The sequence below is a fragment of the Pinus tabuliformis genome, chromosome 4_2 (genome assembly GCF_031772625.1).
Source record: "Pinus tabuliformis cultivar Carrire ecotype Pingquan chromosome 4_2, CPIR1, whole genome shotgun sequence".
In the NCBI taxonomy this organism is placed as follows: domain Eukaryota; kingdom Viridiplantae; phylum Streptophyta; class Pinopsida; order Pinales; family Pinaceae; genus Pinus; species Pinus tabuliformis.
The window spans coordinates 952670968-952677389 of record NC_142304.1 but is presented as its reverse complement, the minus strand read 5'-3'; the positions used below and the strand labels follow the sequence as shown (position 1 = coordinate 952677389).

The 6422-nt window shown below is 38.6% G+C and overlaps 1 long non-coding RNA gene across 1 annotated transcript; it reads left to right on the top strand.

Moving 5' to 3' along the window:
• The first annotated feature begins 3668 nt into the window (after positions 1-3668).
• Positions 3669-5093, top strand: LOC149172812 (uncharacterized). Its single transcript, XR_016259648.1, has 3 exons — positions 3669-3794; positions 4384-4464; positions 4935-5093. It is a non-coding gene; the product is annotated as an uncharacterized LOC149172812 (long non-coding RNA).
• The last annotated feature ends 1329 nt before the right edge of the window (positions 5094-6422 follow it).

Sequence of the window (6422 nt, the reverse complement as noted above, 5' to 3'; positions counted from 1 at the left end):
ACAATGGGGTAGTCCAAGGGAACCGCCTCGAACTGATGATGATGAGATCTACGATCCTCAAATGTATGATTATGGTAATTTCTCTCATTAACAAAATGACTTGAAAAATTGTCGGCGTTTTTCTTCGTCTAAATTGCGACCAATGTTTGCAGAGTTAGGGAGATAAGATACCTTGTCTTTAAAACCACAAAACCACGTTGTAGATTAGTTGTAGAGCCCTGCCTACTGCGATGATCACCTGCAGAATAATTTCGGTTAATGGAACTGCCCCAATTTGTTCCAGTGTTTTTGGAACGTCTCTATCCGCAACCATCAAAACCCGGCACGCAAACGAGCTATATACAGTTCAAACCAAACTCAAAAAACCCTATGAAAAAAATAATAATACCAGTAACAATATCGCCACATATTTTTTTTTCTTTGGAAGTGATTGTATGGTTCTCTAACTCCGCATGTTGAACAAAGCAACAAAACAGTGTTGAACAGAGCAGCAAAACTGAATAAATGAGGCAGAAAATTACCCGAAAAATGGAAACAAGTGGCGCTCACAAGTATGCATGTCGAGTACGTGGATCACTTTCAATTAAAATTAAAAAGGTAATTAGAAAATAGCTTGACCTTTGATTTAAAAAATTATAATTTATTATTAAAATTATTTTCGGCCACTTGTCATTCCTACAAATTTGACATTCGTTTATTGCAATTTAGTATATTCAATTCGTAGTCGACATTTCTAATAGCTATACGAGTGCTACAGTGATGATAGGTATACTTATGATAGAGTGATGAGAAGGTCGGGTTTTATTGAGGGTTATTAGCAGCTATCTTTCCTTTAAGAATCATTGTTGGGCAGTAATAGCTTGAAATTTCCAAGATATTCCTTTTTAGAAATAACCTTGGAAGGTTAATGTTAAATAATTTCAGCATTTTAGGATTTTTAGGCGGACTTACATCAACGGGATCATCTTTAATACCCTATATCGACAAGTTGTCAGAGTTCTCAAGAAGAGCCTGCTCCTTGGTGAGAACAATAGTTACCGGCTCACCAACTGGCATGGATTTTGTTAACATAAAAAAATCGCCTCCAGAGCGTAGCTTCACATGGACTCACCCCATCAATTTGTTCTTGGTTACTGAAGAGTGAAGGTCACTCGCCCAAAAGACAGATGGCTCTGGCTGTCAGTGTTAAGGAGAAAAATAGAGATACCACTACTTACTTGGCTTATAATCACCACGAGTCTGAATTATATGAAAGAAATGCATAGCTTGAAAATGTCCTCAAGCACAAATGATGCACCCTAAACTCTACCCAGACAATACAATACACTGTAGTAAAAGGGCTTGTAGAAAACTTTGATTTTGATTTGTAGTCGATGTGTAGTACCTTTTTCAGTGATTTCAAGTGAGCCCCCCTATTTCCTTTCTGAATATATTTTTAAAAATAAATTTACGTTGTCCCAATTAATGGGAACCAACGCTCTCGTGATATGCAAGTTTTTGAAAGCCCAACCAAAGATCGTATAAGACTTCAGTTCAATTGATCATACGAATTTAAATTTTGCGAAAACTTTTTATTCCCCTGATCATTTTATTAAACAAGGGGAGCTGCGACGCAGCGAGTCCCTGCGTGAAGTAAAACAATGAACTGAGTTTTTAAGAAGCAAAATGCAGCTTCTGTATACAGCATCGTTGAAATCAAACTTGCACCAAGTGATGCTACTCCTCTGCCCAGAAATAGGTCTTCTTCAAGCCACATGATGAATACATGGCGGGTGTAAATCCTTGATCAATGTTATCAGTCCGAAACTCTTTTGCATTTTCAGCAGTCACGGTGGAACATAGTTCGCATAGTTTTTTCCAACGAAACAACCTCCAAAGTGCAGAGCACCTATAGCCTTGTATGCAAGGGTAGCTGCGTTCTCGGCCTGCGCTATCACGTACCCGATTCTACACTGCTTACTCATGGGGTTTCCCATGCTCTTATTAAAAGCATATGGGGTTTACGACCTAGGTTAGGCTTTGATTAAAAAGACAACATTTCAAAAACTGTGCCCCTAATATTTACGACCTAGGTTAGGTTTTGATTAAAAAGACAACATTTCAAAACTATGCCCCTAATATTTACGACCTAGGTTAGGTTTTAATTAAAAAGACAACATTTCAAAACTATGCCCCTAATATTAATATTTAGGGGCCACAACGGTCGTGATCCACCCACACAAGACAGGCTAAGTCACCCGCGCAAACAGCACGTCATTAACGACACGACGGGACGAAGCTGAGGTGTAACGCTTGCTCATTTCCATACCGAATCTCAAAGCAAATATCAGATTCTACATAACCATACGGGAACTAACCAATATTTGGCGACCCTTGGATTTTCATGTAAAAGCCAGCCAGTGTAGAATGAACTATGATGAGAATCGAACCTTGAACCTTGACTATCGCCCAATCGATACGACAATAATAACAGTATGAAATGCAAACTGACAAGACCCATATAATCACGGCCTGTACCTCAACCATTTGCCCGCTCATTTGGTTTTCGTCAGGGCATCGATTTAATGTTATTTTCGGTTTGTTTAGAGTAGTTTTCTGAAGCCAAGTAACGGCCCGCCGTCTGCTTACTATTTCAAGGCGCCTTTAATTTTGGGGGAATTGATTTGAAAAACAGGACCCCTAAATTGCATAATAGTGGATTGCAGTCTGACAATTTTGCAATATATACAAAGCACCATATTGACTTTTCTATATTCAAGTACACAGGTAATAAAAACCTCACTTAAAAAGATTACTCGAAAAGCAAGTTAAAAACATGTCTGTTGAGCCTGGCCCCGTGTTCAGCACAGATATAACAATGTGTAGAGGTGCAGAAAGTATGCAATAAGTCAGTATGAAAGATGCAAAATCTCAAACATAAAATACAAAACCAACAGCCAAAGGGTAATTTTGAGGTTAGAGATAAACACATCATGAAAACCTTCATAGCGCATAAAATTTTGAGTTACTTGTCTCAATGCAGTGGTCACGTGTCGTATATTCTGCATGCAAATATTTTATGGTCGACTCTACATTGGAAAGGATGTTAGGCCAGAGGTAGAGCCATAACACGTGGCTTGCATGCTCGCAACTTTATTGTAACAATCCAAAACATCTGTCTTCGGTCACTATTACAGATCTCCATGAAGATGACATCCGATCCAGATTTCTTTCAAATGTCATCCGGCCTGGCAGAAAGATTTCTCGCTAAGCCCGAAGGAGAGCAAGCAAATTAAACGCTATACTTATCAGCAGAGGACAGCATCAATCATCCTTCTGGTTATTTCATTCTGCCTGGTTTGTGTGCGCTAGTGATAAATAGATAGACTTCGCAGATGAGAGCATCGTGGTTATTTCATTCTGCCTGGTTTGTGTGCGCTAACGATAAATAGACATACTTCAACAGTGGCAGTTTAAATGGTCTTTCCACGGACGCCTGGGGTTTGAACTTTGAACCTGTGAATTTTTGCTTGGCAAAGCAAATCCAGCCAAAGAAGCTAAATTAGGGAATTAAGGCGAGTAGTTCCACCACAGAAAATCCAGTTGCAGTTACCATTCAGAAGTGGAAATTGCCATTGACGGATGTGGAGAATCCCATTTCTCAGAGGTCCTGTTTCCCTCCACCATCCACCAGAGAAATTCAGTGTGCCTGGTAAATCTACCAGCGAATGGGGCATTGTGTTATGAATTCAGGTCCATCAGACCATCCAGTGCAGAATTGGGGCACTCCATGCACCTTCGCCTCTGCTTAAAAGGTACTATACCTGCACGCCATTAGAATGAACAACCATCTCTTAGGGCCTGCAATTACATGTAGAAACGATTTTCCCATGAGGTACATGCTGCTACATGTCTTTTAAAATTCATGAGCTTAGGTACTATACCTGCACGCCATTAGAATGAACAGCCATCTCCTAACTCTTAACATATTACAGTGGATGCTCACGGTCATGAAAAGGAAATTTTGGTCTCTAATAAACAAAAATTCCATGCAATGCATTAAATATTCAATAGATAATTCCGGGAAATGGAATTTGGTCATCAGAGAGAAGTAATTTCATTCATGCAACAGTATTAGTCAAAAAGATGAAAACCTCCAACCTGTTAAAGGAGATAAATAAATAGAATTCGAACCTCACTTAGCTTGAGTATGACGATACAAATAGTTTTAAAAAAAATGATGCAAATACATGTATAAAAAATAAACTACAGTAATGAGTATACTATATGAAAAGGGGCCAGATCAGAAAATGTAAAAGAGAGATTATGTGTGTTATCAAGGAATAATTACCTGATAAGAATTAATCGAAAAAGGTTCTGAATTGATTTGCTACATGTGAACAGAGAAGGAGTCGTGTAAGACAAAGCCCGCCACAGCCGAGACAGTCTCAGAGATGGCCGACGAGACAGCCGAGATGAGATCAGGTACTGTACCTGCACGCCATTAGAATGAACAGCCATCTCCTAACTCTTAACATATTACAGTGGATGCTCACGGTCATGAAAAGGAAATTTTGGTCTCTAATAAACAAAAATTCCATGCAATGCATTAAATATTCAATAGATAATTCCGGGAAATGGAATTTGGTCATCAGAGAGAAGTGATTTCATTCATGCAATAGTATTAGTCAAAAAGATGAAAACCTCCAACCTGTTAAAGGAGATAAATAAATAGAATTCGAACCTCACTTAGCTTGAGTATGACGATACAAATAGTTTAAAAAAAAAATGATGCAAATACATGTATAAAAAATAAATTACAGTAATGAGTATACTATATGAAAAGGGGCCAGATCAGAAAATGTAAAAGAAAGATTATGTGTGTTATCAAGGAATAATTACCTGATAAGAATTAATCGAAAAAGGTTCTGAATTGATTTGCTACATGTGAACAGAGAAGGAGTCGTGTAAGACAAATCCCGCCACAGCCTGCATTATTAAAAAAACTTGCCTGAGCTACGAATGCAGTTGATGCACCTCTCGTTCCAAAGGTCTTTCTGTTTTCAGGCACTACAGTTTTCAAAACGCAAAGCAGGGATTCCCACTGGTTACGACTGATGGAGTCTCCGACGAACATGAGCCTCTTTCCTCTCAGCCTCTCGAGCAGGTCCGTAGCGTTCAACCTTCAAGGCTAGACAATTGCTAAGTTAGATGGTTAAGCAACTTGGTCTCAGATTCCATTACAGTATAAGCATATATTCAAAATAGATGAGGATGCATTTGGTTAAGAAGACGATACCTTGTTCACAGAACGAAAGCAGACGACGCACACAAGAGCAGGTGGAAGATGACGCACAAAAGAGCCGGTGGAAGACGATTATAAAGCAGAGCACAGCTGCGCTGCATCATCCACCTGTAACGCATGCAAACACACTTGTAGTAATTACCTGCGATTGATAATGAACTTATGCTAATGAACTTATCATAGGTTGCTTGTAACTATCTGCCCATCCCAACATTTAATGTTTCAAAACTAATGTTAACATTAAAACAAGCCCTTTTACGGTTAGCCAAAATGCAGCAGCCTTAAAACCAATATAACCCATGGTCAGGCCTCTTCCGCCTCGGGAAGAGGCCAAATAAGATGAGAAAGTTTAAGCCCGAATGCGACTTTGGTTATGTGCACATAAAACCTCACACGACTTTAGTATAACCGCCGTATAACAGATGGAGAAAGCATTGAACTAATGCTAAGTCGGAATTGAACGATTACAATAGTCCCTGCCGGATGCCAGATGGCAGGGACTAAAAATAAGCTTCAGTATTTTCACTGCATGGACAAACGATTAGAGTGGCCAATAAACTTGAGACTATGGAACCATGATTACAACATATGTTCTAGAAGGTGAATTATTAAGCTTCGACGACTCGACTTGTACTATTTGAATTTACTGATGAGGGTGTCCCAAGATAGAGAGGGTTCATGTCCAAACTAATCACACAATCTAAGCTAGAAATACATTTATGAAATACTTAAAGCTGATGGGCACGCATATCCCTCTTTTATTAATCTATTTTTTATCAATATATATTTATTTGAATCTCAGGTTAAAGGTTCGTTGCATCTTCATTGCCTCAGGGTGCATCCTACATTGGATATAATAACTCAACATTATGGCAGGGACTCCCCACTACATGCAACAAATGTTTTAGAAGTTCTGTGAGAACCAATAGAAATTCATGAAATTTATTTTATTAATGTGTAATTTCATGCATCATTAATTACAATAAATTTTTTAAGAAGAGTTTCCGCCTAAATCACATGTAGAAAACTTTTGTCAATGCGTTTCGAACTAACTAGTGTGGTTCATCCTGAGGATAAGTTGAGGAGTCAGATCATGTTGCGAGTTAAATAGGGAAAGCAAATCTTCCAATCTTCCAAA